The following is a 16,472-nucleotide window of genomic DNA, read 5'->3' on the forward strand; positions in this document are numbered from 1 at the left end:
CTGTGCCCCACCGCGACTGTCTGCACAGCTAAGACATCCTTACATTTTCTCCCACCTCCATTTCTGCCGGCTCAGAGTATAAAACACAATCATGAATCAATAATTACACATTATTACGATAATTACGAGCACATATGATGACAGTAATGGGCTTCATTTACCCCATCCATTATTACTTACAGTTACAGATGAAGTATTTGATCGTTCATCTAAGATTGTAGCTATTGGCATAGCTTTTTACAAGGTATTTTTATTGACTTTAACCCTTAATGCACATGTCCAGAAATTATTGTTATATACAGTAAATAAAGTATTTATATAAAATGAATAAAAAAAAAATATTTACATAAATACATATATTTATTTATATAGATAATATATACATAAATAAGGATGTTTCTTTTAAAATATAAAAATATACTGAAGTTTTTTTATATAAAATAAATATTTTTCTAACAACATAAATATGTAGGCCTATAAATATATCATACATAATATAAAAACTACGCTATACAAAGTATCTGTAATGTCACATGAGTCTTCAGAGTGTGATATTCAGGTGATGTTTACATGGCCTTTTATTATTGAAAGCCATTTAAATTCCAATTTATAGCTGGGCTACTTCAGCAAGTTTCTCATCATGGTTTGGAGAAAAGAAATTAGGAAATTTTGCTCACTTTTTTCTCTTTGTATGTGCTGGCATAAACTATTTCTGTCTCACACACGCACACACAAAAACTCCTCTCTAATCTGAAACTGAAATAGATCAGAAAGGGCGTAGATCAATCAGGATGCATTAATTTCTTATTTTCATATGCACTCTGGTTACAGCGATGCAGGTCCTGAGGTGAGGCTGTTCCTGGAAGAGCCTGGTGCTTTAGGAGCTGCCTCTTTGAGATAATGAATTGACGTTTCGATTCAATGGCCTTTATGCTCAGCCGCCGTGGAAACAAATATGCCCCAAGAAACCAAATATTGTAGGGAACGAGTGGACAGAAGAACCAGCCATTGATTTTACCTCTTTTTTCTCCCTCTCTCTCAGTAATTTTTTTATTGCATATATAGTGCATAAATGTAGAGTTACAGAGCATTTACACCACTTTAACCCAGAGAAAATTATATTTATTCACACAATGTAAAATTAGGATTGTGTTCAGTTTTTCTCATCAGAGTCTTTTGATTATCTTCCCTAACCTCTGTTACACTAGGCTATTGATTTCCCCCAACTTGTATTACAGTAAAACCCCTTTAAATTGATCTGATTATTCAAGATTTCATTCTTAATGCTACAAAACAACTTCAAACTCTGAGTTTTGAAAGCAGCTGTCCAACGTTGCCACCAGATGGATTGTAGTTATTCTCCAGAGTGAGAAACATCATCTGAATGCATCAAACACCACCATGCGCTCTCCATCAAAAGCATTTTATTAAGGGTTCTGTCATGGCTGTGGGCTGATGCATGGCGGGGTTTGGTGGACAGTATCTTTTGGATTGTGAGGAGTTTGTGTGCTGAGGGCAGACACCTGATAGCCCCCCAGGCGCTTTCCGGCAATACATAACCAGCCGCACGCTTGATTCTCTTTGTTGTAAACAGACTGAGGATTGTGGCCTTGTCTTGATCCTGGGTCTTATTCCATGATTTGCCATTCTGACAAATAGAGGCTCTGTTAAAGATTAAGTAATTGCCAATCTGGTATGAAACTGATCTTGGCGACACTTTACAATATGGTTGCACAAATTGACATTAGTTAATGCAATAGGTAACATCAACAAACATTGAATGATACTTTACAGTATTTATTAGTCTTGGTGAATGTATATTGATTAATACATAATGCATTTGAATTTTTTGAAATGTTTAGATATTATATTATATTCATATGTAGGGGCGTATTATATTATATTATATTATATTATATTATATTATATTATATATTAATAAACAATCAATTATGTAAAACTAATTAATGAATGGTAATGTATACAGTCTTACTGTAAAGTGTTAATTTTATTATATTCATGTTTTATATGAAGCTTAAGTTGCATGTAAAATACTTATTTATATTTGATCATTATTTATATTATTTTTATTATGACACTTGATACAACTTTTATTAGAGCTTGAAAATGATTGATAACTGTGTCTGTGTTTATAGAGAGAGCACAAGGGTCTGGCATGTTTGTGTGTATTAGTGTTTGTTTCGTGTGTGTGATGTTGATGAACTGCTCTGTTTATCTGATGAATCATACTGTAATTGATTGTAATGAACCCAATTGTTTTGGATACTCTGCTCTTGGCAGCTGGCTGGATGGTTGGTATTAACAAACAAACAAAAGAAGCATAAAATGTAATTCTAGAATAATGAGTCTCTTAATATTTAAAGCAGCTATATTCAGCTTTTTATTCTGCATTTTACACCGAGTTTCTCATGAAAAAAAGAACAAAACATCCTGACATTAACAGTTTGTGACATGGGAAGGATGCAAGCACTGAAAAGTGCTGAAAATGACAAGCGAATGAGTGAGAAGGACAGAGAAGGATGAGTCAGGGTCACGTCCAGTGTGTGTATGAATGGGGGTGTGATGGTTTGGACGTGTGGACAAGGAGACAGCGTGTGGTAGACTGTCTGCCTCCAGCTAGAGAATTTGAGGCGATGCGGTGAGCTAATGTGAGTAGAGAGAGAGAGAACGAGTGCACGAGAGTGGAAGAGAGAGAGTAAGAGGGGAGGTAAAATGTCATGTCCCTCTGTTGCCTAACAATTAAATGTGGCACCTCAAGCAGATCAATTTAATTTCTCTCAGCCGAGGGCTTTCGTTTCTCTTTTGCTCGTTTTCTCCATCTCTCTTCCTCCTCTCCCTTCTCCGCTATCATGCGTTGTCTCATTCTCTTTTCGGATGACTTTCTATTGACCCGTAACTCTCTCTTTTCGCGTCTCCCGGCGCTGTTTTTGGAGATGCTGTTCGGAAACAAAACACCATAATAAAACAGCACTTGAAATATCAACATAACCCTCGGCTAATTAGACTCTGGCTAATGGGGCCTAATTGCATCTGCTCAGAGTGCCGAGTCAGTTCCCTGTACTGTAACCCGACGCCCCCTGCTCTCCCGCCTCATTGATGGAGTCTGTTCCGTAAAGTAAAATGCAGTTAATTTATCGTAAAATCTATTAAAGGGTATAAATAAGTAGGGGAAAGGAGATGCGAGAGTGATTAACTCTTTGTTTTCTGTCTAAACTCTTCGTTCCGGGGGATTTTTGTACGCATGCCGGCGGCCTATTGAACCGAGGTTACGAGTGGCATCTTGGTGAGAAATGGAAGAAATGGAAAATGAGGGTATGTTGTATTGAGGCTCTATTTCAGAATAACAAGTGCATTAAGAGCCACATGCTTTTAATTTAATGTAATTACACCAAGGGGACAAGAGAAAGGCAAGGTGTGTGCGCGCTAGTTCACTGAGAACAGAGCAAGCCCGGCCTAGGCTTTTATATATTTCTGTTCTTTTATAGCAGGCCCCCCCCATCCCTTTGTCACTGTATTTTTTTCTCATTCTGAAAAGAAAAAAAAGGATTTGGCCCATTTTCAGTCTCAAACGAGACAAAACAAGCTCAATAAGCACAAAATGTACTTGTTTAAATTACCCTTTTCCCCTATGTGAAAAACCATTAAGCTTGCTACCGTGAGCAAGTTTTTTTTATTCTTCCTTTCTTTCTTTTTCCCCCTCGGTCCTCTGTGTTGCGGTTCTACCACTGATAACAGCTTTTATCAGATTTTGTTATTAGTCCATTAGATGGTGATAGTCGTCGAGTCGAATTCTGTTTTTCATTGGACAGTTCGTGAATTGAAAGCACTGTGAGAGGGCTTTAGCATTTAGACTAATGTGCTTTCGATCTCAATGCAGTGTCCATTTAAGTGCTGTGACCAGGATGTTTATTGAGAAATGTGTTTTTAATCTTGTGCTTGTTAACCAGACGCTTGACTGGGTAAAAGGAAAAGCGTGGAAACGCGTCTCAAATGAAGCCTCAGCCTTAAATCATAAATTATGGTCTCTGCGACTCAGGGTGGGAGGGGAAGACAAAAAATAAGAGCAGAATAAAACAGAAAATCTAAATCATTTTTGTTAAGGTGCCTGGCACTTTTCATTTCTTCTTTTTTCATCTTTTCACTTGTCATTTCTTAGCCAGTCTTGATCTAGCAGAGCAGATCTACACGAAGCACTTTCTTGGCTGGCATCTTAAGCATGTCCCACATGCCTTGTATTCTAACTGTGGTTCCCTGTGTACTAAATTATATCAGTCCCAAAATTCTGTTGTATCTGCTTGCTACTCATATCTAAGTGTTGGGGAAGCTACTTTGAGTCCGCTACAAGCTACTCATAATTTGAAGTGGTTAAAGTAGTCAATCTATACCATTTTAAAAAGTTACTGCAAGCTACTAAAGTATTGAAGATATTTAAGGGGGCAGCAAGTTTTTTAAATTTAGTAAACAGATTATAATAGTAATTTATTATTTTACTAGTTATTTAGGTTACAATGTTGTTACGACACCAACATCCTTCAAAATATGTTACACAGAAGAAATTCATACAGGTTTGGGATGACATGAGGGTGAGTATTGTCAGAATTATTATATTTGGGTAATTGGGTAAACTAGAAAACATGCTAAATTCTAATACAATATATAAATTAGATGGACAACATATTGTACTAAAACTTTGGCACAAATTAAAATGTCTTGCAGGGATTTCTATGCCGGGTCTGAAATAAATCAGTGAATCGTTTTAGTGAATTGGATCGTTCAGGAAGTTTATATAAATCAAGTAATTTATTAATTTATACTGTATGAACTGTTCAAACAAACCTATTAACTAAAATGGAGGAGTGCATTAGATTCATTATTCAGGCTCCTCTGCTGCAGATTCAAACAAATAGATATAAAAACAGCAAAACAATCTGTAAAGTGTCAATTCAAGGAATTGTTTATACCTGATTCTTTAAACCCTTTAAAATCTAATGAAATTGATTCTGTCATTAAAATGTACATTTTTTACTTTATTTACACTAACGTTCAAAAGTTTAGGGTTGGTAAGATTTTAGTCATGTGTTTGAAAGGATTCTCTTGTGCTCACCAAGGCTGCATTTATTGGATCAAAAATAAAGTCAAAACAGTTATAATATATAATAACGAATATAATTACAATTTAAATGAACTGTTTTTTTATTTTAATATTTTAAAATATATTGTCATTTACATCTGTGATGACAATGCTGAATTTTCATCAGGCATTGCTCCAGTCTTTAGTGTCACATTGTCACATCCACCAGCTGGAGTGCCCATGATACCCACTAGAGGGCCGCCTTACCATGAACTGCATTTCCCATAATCCATTGCCTTGCTTCATTATGTGTGATTAGGTTCAGCTGTGTCTCATTATCATGTTAAACTCTGCCTATATAAGCCCTGTATTTAGCGAAATCTTGTAAATGTCACACTGCATTTCTGAGTGTGCTCTCTGTTTTTTTTTTTTTTTGGATCTTCTGCCTGATTTGCCTGTGTTTTTCTGCCCTGTTGTCTTTTTGGATTATCTGCCCTGTGTTTTGACCTATTGCCTGTTTTATGGATTATGATTAGGGCTGTGCGATATGGGCAAAAAAATACGATCATGATTTTTTTATCAATATTGCGATTGCGATTTTAATCATGATTTTGAAACAATATTTCCTTTCACACATACTTGTCGGCTTTATTGCGGGCACCGTATCTTTGCATAAATGATACGTGACGGCGTCGGTTATTTCTTCATACCATTTTGAACTCTTTTCATATGTCGTGCAGTTCACAAATGCCTGTGTTATCGATTTGTGTTAACCCGGTCCGGAACGCGCCATTGTTTTTCTGTGGCAACGCACTAAACACGTCAATATGCATTCATATTCCACACTGAGGGGGCTGGAGAGAAAATAGTTCTTTCTTCGATTTTGAAATCGCACATGCTCACATCGCGATTTTATTACGATTTCAATTAAACGCACAGCCCTAATTATGATTCTGGCTTGCCGTAATAAAGCTGCATTTGGATCCTTATCCATGTCAGAGCAGTTTATGACACACATGATCCTTCAAACATCATTCTAATATGCTGATTTGGTTTTCAAGGAACATTTCTTATTGTTATACATGTTGAAAATTTGTTGTGTTCCTTAATATTTTGGTGGTAATCTTTTTGAAAAGATTCAAAACGAATCATTTATCAGGAATCTTTGATGAATAGAAAGTTCAAAAGAACACAATTTATTTGAAATAGAAATCTTTTGATACATTCTAAATGTTTTCTCTGTCACTTGCGATGGGCCACTTAACACTGCCTATATCATATGCATAACAGTCTTGAGTATGTGAATCTCAGTCCCAAACACTGTGGTTCTAAAACATGGACATTAAAAAAAAAGATTCCTTGACATCTGTGAGAAGACTGTGGTCTCTGTAATCCTATTTCCCTAATTTCTAGAGAGGTTTGTCTCGATGACCTGGACAATCAGACTTGTTTTGTGCATGAGTGAATCATTACAGGCTTCGGTCTGTGTAAATGCACACATCAGGGCTTTAAAGGCACCCCATCATTTCCCCAACACAATCTCAATAGGTCTAATTGGCTGCAGAATATTTTAATTGGAGCCATATTGATTTGTGAGGGCCTGTGTCTGTGGAATTGTCTGACAATTACATAGTGCTTTTGTTCGAGCTTAATTTTGTTTCATTTGTCCAGACATAAACCGTCCTCCCCTTCATCTGCCAGTAGGAGCACTGGAGATCACTGTCAGATAATTATAGTGCATGTCTCTGTGTGTTGGCTGCTCAGTTCAAATACAGACTCTCAGTTTCATTAGGCTTCAGATCTGGCCTAAAAATCTGACACACACACACACACACACAGTCCCTGTATTATTGCTAATTCTTGTCGTGTGGTGCATCTATTCTGTCCTGTTGTTGTCATTTCTAATTGGTCTGGCCTCACAATCGTCATCCTAGCAAGCAGGAGGCCTCTTTCCACAGGTTTGTGTGTGTGTGTGTGTGTGTGTGTGTGTGTGTGTGAGCGACACTGGGTAAAAAGGAAATCAATAATGTTTCATTAGAGCAGCGTTGTAGCAGTCTTTTGCCCGTGCATGGCTTAATTATTCTTTTCTAGGCGTTTGCTTTAATTGGGAGAATAAAAGAGTGAAGTGGAGAGAATGACTGCATTAGCATATCTATTAGAGACATGGCCACAAGTACACACACAGCCTCACGGCCATGAGTTCACCCCAGTAACCTTACACACACGTTTGTTTTTCTATCATGGTATGGACTTTCCATTGACATCCACTGTTTTTATAGTGAGTCAATGAAATTTTTTTCTAACTGCTAACCCCCAAAACCATTTTTGAATTTTATTTATTTATATTTTTTAGTTAAGGGATAGTTCGCCCAATGAATGCATGTTCTGTCATCCTTTACACACATTCATGTCATTCAGTTGTTGTATGAATTTATTTATTCTGTGGAACACAAAAGAAGATATTTTAAAGAATGTTTTAACTGTTTTTGTCTACAATGAAATCCACTGGTGTCCCAAAACAAAATGCGGACCCCATTGACTCTCATTTGTATGGAAAAAAGAACCTTTTTTTTTTTTTTGTCCCACAAAAGAAGAAAGGACATTAGGGTGACTAAATGATGACGGAATTACTATAATTTTTAGTATGTCTGTTGAGCTGTTTCCCTTGTTGGGACCATTGGCTGCTTCCCACAGTGCTGGTGATTTTAAATTTTACTGTCTTTTAAGGGATATTTGTTCCTCAAAATTGCTAATTGAACCAATTACACTGATTTCAAGTCTGTTAAAGAAGTGTTCTCTATTTTTCTCCTGTCTTTCTCTCTGTCTCTTTCTCTCCATGCTATCATGCCAAAGCGACAGTGACTAACGGCCCACAGTAGATGAAATATAATGATTCTCTTGGAAGCAGACAGACACTTTGAGCTGTCTGGTCTCCCCTTGTGGATACACGCACACATGCACACTTTAACTCTGAGATCCGGGGTTAATCACTCTATCAGTGTAATGAAGTACTCACTGACAGCTGTAAGCAAGCTATGTAGATGAACTTCCCTCATCAATTTCTGCCACTCTTCACACACACACAATAAATCTCCATGAAAACCCTGTCTAGAGAGGTAGACACAGACACTTTCACTGAGCATGTGTGAGTATGGGAAGGCTGCAGTGTGTGTATATATCAAATTTAATGTTAGATTAAACACACACATGGTTTGACTTGGTTCCTAATAATTGCGCATTTGCACATTTAATAAACTCTCTGTTAATAGTACAGGACCTACATGTTAATTTAGGAATTTAATTTTCAATGATGCATGCATTGGTACGTTGTCTAGTAAATGAAATATGTTACTATTGAACTAGTAGTACGATATATGTCTGTTGTCCAAAACAGTATATTTAAGTAGAATATCCCTACATCTAAATTCTACTTAGATTAGACTTTTTGTAGTACTTTAATAATATTCAGTCATCAATTTTTTGATAGCATTGTGGCTTCCCTTAGGAAATGTGCTTTTATTTATTAGAAATTTATAAGAAAGTGATTTATTATAATATAATAATTTAGATAAAAGCTTATTAATATAATATAATATATTTATTGTCAGAACCTTAAAAAACGAAAAAGACATGCAACAGACATCAGCTGACAAAAAAAAAAAAAAAATCCATTGTAAATGTAAAAACCGAATGTGAGTCTGAAGTGCAAAAAAAGAACGAAAACAATTTTCCACGAATGGTGGTAATTTTTTTATAAAATCGCTTCAGTACAGTGGCCTGTTTTCCTTTCAGCTCTGGAACCACAGGTTACGACGTGCCGGATATTCAGTTTTGAAAAGCTTGATTTATAATTTGCAGCATTCCCATCTGCCCGTAGTTCACTGGTCGCTGAACGGACAGATAAACCAGTTAGCAAACACTTTTCCCCACTGTCTGTTGTTTTGATAATCACCCATAATAGCATCTAGCTTCAGTATGGTCTTTAAACCTGATTTACTGTCTAATGGAATAAGAGAGACTCAGAAAAGACAGAAAGAGAGAGAGAGAGACGCAGCCAGTCAGTCACTACATGCACCTTTTGGATAATGTCATTACACATGTTTTGAAGAATAAATTAAATCAGCCCTAAATTGTGCTCTCAAGTCAGACCTGGAAAAAAAAAAACAGATAGAAAAAAGGGAGGGGGGGAAATGAGTAGACCTCATTGAAAAGAGAGAGAGAGTCATATTTGAACCTCTCGCAGGGAAATGCACTTAACCAGATTAGAACGGGCCAGTGTGGATGGATGGGCACAGTAATTGCGCTGGCTGTAATGGGTTCCTGTTGCCCGTAGCAGACAGTGGGCAGTTCAGTGGATAATGCGGGTCTCTGTAAGGTTCGAGGACCTTACAGGCTCAACCTGTGATTGGGGTCAGATCTGTGGATGTCAGCTGATAAAAGGTAACCCCACTCGCAATCCCACAGGTCACACATAACCCTGCTGCCACACCGCAGGAGTGTAAAACACACACGACTACGTTATTTAAGTGCGTTTATTATGCGACAATCCTGTGAGGTAAAAGTACATTTCTTCATGGTGAACTATAGCAAAAATCATCAAAAATTGCAAAAATGATTTAACATTTACAGACAAGTGCCCTTGTTCCATTCCAGATTTTTTCCTTAGATGTACCGTACAATAAGAGTCACTGAACCCAATAAACAAAAGACAGACTATCTGCTCTTTTCTTTTCTGTTCTGTCTAAATCTTATTCTCCCCTCCTCGTTTCCACCCCCCCCCCCCCACTCGGTGATGTCTGTTTCACGTCTGTTTTTGTTGTCCTATAGACAGAAACATTATCTACACTTAAACGAATTCTAACTTAACCTGTGGGATTGCTTTAAAATAATCACTTCCTGTCTGCAGAGGGCTTGGGAAGTACGCTGTTTGTGGCTTTTGTCTCACTGAAAGAGAATCAATGGTGAAACTGAAATTGATCTGCGGTGTGTAAATGTATTTTCTCTTTCAGCGCCGTTGTTCCCTCGCTCACACACACACACTCAAACTCCTGCCCCTCCCCAGATGGTGTGTGTTACCTGTGGTCCCGGGCTCACCTGTAACAGAGTCGGCTTGGCTCCAGGTGAGGGCTGTGGTAACGCTGTCCATTGTGTGTGTGAACAAGCAAAAGGCTGCAGGGATTGAATAGCAAACATGCAGGTGATGACATAGTCTCCTTGAACACAAAGTGTGTGACACTAGCAAGGAGGTGAAAACACACACATACACGTGTACAGACACACACACAGCTTGACAAGGGCATTTACCTTAATTCACTCAGCCAATTAAGAACAATATCGCTTTCTATCAACTAGTAATTTGTAAACAAACACATTGCTATCATCACCTTATTTCTAACATGAGCCACAGCCATTTTTAATTTGAATGTACTTCCTGTGTCAGCCGCTCCCAGTTATTTTAGCTATTTGTGTGCGGTTACCATCACGGAGGCGGGAATTTCAAAATCTGACGTCAAAATGGAGGCCGCAGTAAAATGAAACGGCAGTACGCACAAATTAACTACACTATAAAGTGCATTTTCTGACTCTACCAAAGTTTAAAGGAATATTAAACTTGAGAAGTTCAGTACAAATTAAGCTCAATTGACAGCTTTTTTGGCATAATGTCGATTACCATCGTTTTTAAAACACTACCTTAAATCAATGTAATGTTGAGGCACTTGTAATGGAAGTAAATGGGGCCTTTTTTGGAGGACTTCAAAACTGATATGTGAAGCTTATAATTTTATAAAAGCTTTCACATTCATTCTTTTGTGTATTAATTGAGCTGTAATGTTTTCTTTTTTTAAAAGTTCTTTTGTGGTTTTAGGTGTTGTGAGATTTAATTTGTTAACACTAAAATCATGTTAACACTTATTGTTATTGTCTTGTGACTGTATGTTTGAAATAGAATTTTCACATTTACAAATTTACTACATTCACTTGCTTAAACCAGATTAAAAAAAGAACATGACGATAAGTGGAAATACATTTTTGTGGTCACTAAAATTATGCCAAAAATGCTGTCGATTGACCTGAACTTGTATTGAACCCAGAATACTTATTTAAAGAGGATCATGATTTGAATGTATTGGTCATAAACAATGAATAGAGTCAATGCTCTTCATGAAATATGGGTGGGGCTAAAAGAGCAGGCAAGAATCTCATGACCTCATCTGTGAAACATCATACAACCGTTGTAAGGTTTTGTTGCTTGCATCACCTGTTGAAGGGTATACCTTTTAAGAAAAAAAAAACATGTTTTTCTGACAGAATGACAAGAGAGAGTTTGATATGAATGGCTGGCGATCTTTCAGACACAAATGATACTTGCATCCAACGTCTAGATCTGAAGACTTTTGGAGCTGTCACTCCATTAATCTGTTATGCAATCATGGCTTTTTTCCTTCAGATTCATTCTAAGCACTGAAAAAAAAAATCACTTGTGTGTGTGTCGGTGCATTTCACAGGTGTTCCGTGGGGCCTGCAGAAAGACACTGCAGGCTGGTAACCAGAGACCTCTCAGACCTTGTGGGAACTCTGATAAGATACTCTTGCTCTTTTCCTCCCCTCCCCGCTCTCTCTTTTCTGTCTTTCTCGGTACGATGGGGCAAAAGGTGAGGGCGGGAAGCCAAACAAAGGCATGTGTACCTCTGCCATTGCTAAGCGGGACCCCTCGCTCGTCTGTCAGAACGCTGGGGCGCACCGTTTACAATGACATTCCACATTCCGACACTGGAGAAAGTGGCTGGTGAGAGGGCAGCATGTCGTCCCCACGGTAACAAGACCCTTGGGCGGGTTGAGAAAAGGGGGTGTAGAAGCACTCCGGGGCCTTGTCCTCACTCTCAGGTGATGTGAGGAACTTTTTGTGTTACGTTGAGTATAACGCACTGTTGCTTTTGACCCCACACACATCCATTACTGTAGAATGCGGCCCTGCGGGGTCACCGGAGACACCTGATCTAGTCGTAGTCGTTGCGCAGCCTTTGAATGAGTTTTGTTAGCGTTGGGGGAAAAATGTATATTTTTAATAACATGTTGAACTTGTCAACACATCACACCTGAAAAAAAAAAAAATTCCCAGACTGTGCGAGTTCCAAGTAATCAGAACTTAAATTATGCTGGCTACAGACACACACACACACACTTGCACGTCCCTCTAAATTTACTCTGCTTTGTCTCAATTTGTTTCTGAGCCGTTTGCGATCCTTAAAAACGGCTGAAACACAATAGAAGTGAAATGTGAAGCTTGTGTTGTCTGGCAGCAGATATGAGTCTGTCTGGATGTTGCCTTCATTCAGAAATTCCCTGGCAGCCGGAGAAACATCGTCAGACCCCGGCAGCTTCCAGAGAGCTCATTCAACCCCGCCCGCTGTTGGATCGCATTACTTGCGCTGGCCCGGCGGCCAAGAATTCAGGATGGAAAGGATAAAAATCGGATGAAATGAAAAATAATCCCTGTTGATGCCAGGTGAGTTTACCTGCCTTTGCCTACCTGTCAAGGTATTTAATCCTTTGTTGTTTGCAGTCTGAGTTTTGCGGAGAGAGGAATGTAATGAATGTGGTAATTTGGAGTTCCCCGGACACCATGAGGAGGTTTGCTGGGGTATGTGCATGGGACAGTCGAGACTGATGACAAAATGTGCAACTTGCTAAAATGTTGTTTTTATGTCTTCATATTTCCTCAGTGGTTGCCGTTGCAACAGACCATTACTCTCGCAGCACAGCCTTGGCTGTGTCAGCTGGTAGAGGGTGTCCAGAGGGTGAATGATGTTGTTTGTTGGTCTTGTTTGGTGTATTAATGTATTTGTGTGCTTTTATAATGGATGACGTGCTGATGTTCGGACCCCTCTGGACACTTGGAGCTGATTTTGTTTGTGGAACACACCTCACTCTTCACTGGAGTCTCCAAAGCACCAGGAACCAGGTACAAGGTGCCCGAGGCTTTTGTGTGTGAGAGTGTTTGCGGCTTGATTAATGTGACTGACAGGTATAGGTCTCCGTGTTCTTTGTGATTTCGCCTTGATTCATTTGTAATGAACACGCTTAAAATTCACACTGTGAAATCCAGAGTGTGTGTGATCCTTTGACAGGCCATTTCATTTTCCGGTTTTTCGCATTGACTTAGGGACTAGGCCTAGTCCTGGCATGGCTAAGGCCAACATCCTGCTTCTGTACTGCAGGTGAGACCTAAAATAAAGTCCTTTGAAATAGTTTAAGAGTGTCAGTGCCATCAAACTTATACATCTGTTCAAAAGTTTTGGATTAATTTATTTATTTTAAGAAATGTATATTTTTTATTCAGAAAGGATGCATTAAATTGATGCAGTGGCAGTAAAGACATTTATAATATAACAAAAAATTTCTATTTCAAATAAATGCTTTCTGGTCATCAAAAAATCTTGAAAAATTTATCATTGGTTTCCACCAAAAGTTAATTTCGGAGAGGCTAGCAATAGCAAGCTAGCTTTAAAAGCATAAGATCTCACCAAAGCCACTTGAAGGCAAACCTGCAACCTTAGCCGTTAAAGTTTAACGCCTGCTAACGCTGTGGTACGTTGTTTTTGTTGTTGTTTTTCTGAATGAATATCAATGGAGGAGAGGCTTAACTACACTGAATAAACCACTTTGTGAGGAAATAGCATCAGCTAATCTTCATCATGTTTGCTCTTAAGCATTCATTTTGGATTGATATATTTTTTAGAGTTTACACCGGGAAAAAAATGCTGTTTTATAAGAGAAGTCACAGACAATTGCACGACAGGTTTAATTCAGTTTACGGCACCTCTCATTCATTTCTTTGTTAGCCGCAAACAGTGATTGACTGTCGCACAACTCTGAACAAAATTCAATGACGTCAAGGCTGTAATGTGATTGTTTATCAAGTCACACGTTATCCGATAGTTAGCCGTTATTCGTTCTCCAATGGTAGAGCCACGGACCCTCGTATCTCCCAATAAGACGACCATCTCTGATCCCAGCCTCCCTTCAGAGCGTATCCAAAGCCACGCCTCTCCAAAACACATGAACACGGACAGCCAGAGCAGAGTCTGCAAAGCGTCACAAAAGACGGCCTTAAATTACCTCATGTCTCAAAGCACGCAACATTACAATAATAATAAACGTAAACAACTTAAAGACAGCTGACTTGTACCACATAACTGCTGCAGATTCATTTTGGCGTTGATAGTGTTGCCATAGAAACTCATAATTCCGAGTCAGAGGATGTGAACAGCTCTGAGTAGAACGTCACTGGTTGACATCTTTAAATTACTGTAATTACGACATAGCGTCAATACAGCATCGGCTCATTGTTTTAGTTCAGGAGGAACTGTAAAAGTTGGCTGCTTGGCGCTCAGTGACTGTCTGTCTACAACTCTGCAAAGCGTCATCATGGAACACGCTGTTGATGTCTGCGCGAGCAGTGTGTGCGGAGGTATGCAAATACATAGCATCAATAACAAAAGGTCTAAATAACCTATCCGGATGTGAAGAGAGTTTTGACTAGTTTTGCTCACCCTACCTTTAAGCAATACTGTTTTCAACATCAATAATAATAAGAAATGTTTCTTGAGCACCAATTCAGCATATTAGAATGACTTGTGAAGAATCATGTGACTGAAGACTGGAGTAATGACTGCCAAAAATAATCCACTTACAGGAATAAATTATGTTATTATTAAATTATCTATTATTCAAATAGAAAATAGTTATTTGAAATTGTAATACAATTTCACAGTTTTACAGTTTTTACTGTATTTTTGATGAAATAAATGCAGCCTTGGTGAGCATAAGATTTTAAAAGACATCTAAATTTCAATTTTTTGACCTTTTGAATAGTAGTGTAAATAGTTTGTTAAATAATTTTCTCAGTCCTAATGTCATGCAGAAAATATCAGTTAAACGTTTTTGAAATTAATTAAATTTTAGCATTATTATTTAATTTTTGCTCTATATGTCATACAACAAATCCCTACTTCATCTTAATACTTCAAAAATCTATTTTTGTAAAATGATTGGATCTTATTTATGAAAGAGAATCTTATTTTATAAATCCTTCTTAAAGTCCCCCTGTAGTCAATTATTGTGTTCCTTAAAACTCATCTTTGATCACCAAAAAGACATATTTAAAAGTTTTTTCCTTGAAAATAAAATCGTCATGTCTTAAAATAGCTTGAATGTAACTCTACACCGTTGCCTCATTTAGTATATGTGGTTTTATGAATATGCAAATTAGCCCTGCCTCCACTCACTCAGACCAGCTCAGAGATCCACTCATTTACGGTCACACGTTGTCGTGATTGGTTTGCGACGTTAGAAACACCAGCGATTTCAAACTGCGTTTTTGAGACTGTTTTTGTTTCACTGCAGTTTTAAGGAGAAAATACTCAGCAATGTAATTTGCACATGGTTTGTCTTAAAGCATATTAAAATATTACATAGACATATAAACAACATTAAAAGCTTGATTTTCACCACAAGGGGACTTTAAATGAATTCAGACACCAAATTTCCTGTATTGAATCATGCAATTCATGTAAGAATTTTTTTTTTGTCTACGATTATAAAAACGTTCTCTACTTGTGTTTCATGAATAAGGCCCATTCTATTTATTAAAAAAAGCTGCGTATTCACATACACAAGTTCAGCAGAGAAAAATCCCTTCACATGCATCATTTGCAAATAAACTGTGTTAAAGCCCATGTTGTTCTAGTAAATATGAAGTATATGGCGCCAGTGTTTTATCCTGCATATCTTCAATACCATAAAACCATTTTTGGCAGTGCTCAGTGAAATAATCCCTGTTGTGTCAGACTGTGGTTACCAGATGATGGCACATCATTTCTTCGGCTGTTATTCACCGTGATATAATTGTGTGTGTTGGTATCATCAGAGGTCCTCCCTTTTTTGAGGTGTGTCATGTCTTGTCCTGTGATTGTAATCTTACACTGAGCCTAATCAAAGACAGGCCTGCTGAATGCCCTTCCATAACCACAAGCGTTCATGCCCATTAGAGCTAACAGGCCCCTGAATGCATCAGATAACGTCTGTTCTTTTGAAGGAGAGTGAGAGAGATTGCGCCGGGGAGAGAAAGAGAGAAGGTGGTTGGGACATGTGGCTTTTGCGGGGGCTTATCTAGGCTTTGAGAGTGTCACAGCCTTGCCCTCCCTCTCATTCCCTGCATTATCTGGCCATATCTTGAGGGCCTTCCCTGTCCATTCCACATAATCACTCAGTAATACCAGCCACCCTTTTCTCTATTAAAATAATCACCGGCAATTAGGAGGAGAATGGGCAGGGAGAGAGGGAGAAATCACACACAAAGTAATATTTTCCCCACCTT

This window comes from Abramis brama (genome assembly GCF_963993115.1).
Source record: "Abramis brama genome assembly, chromosome: 21".
Classification (NCBI taxonomy): domain Eukaryota; kingdom Metazoa; phylum Chordata; class Actinopteri; order Cypriniformes; family Leuciscidae; genus Abramis; species Abramis brama.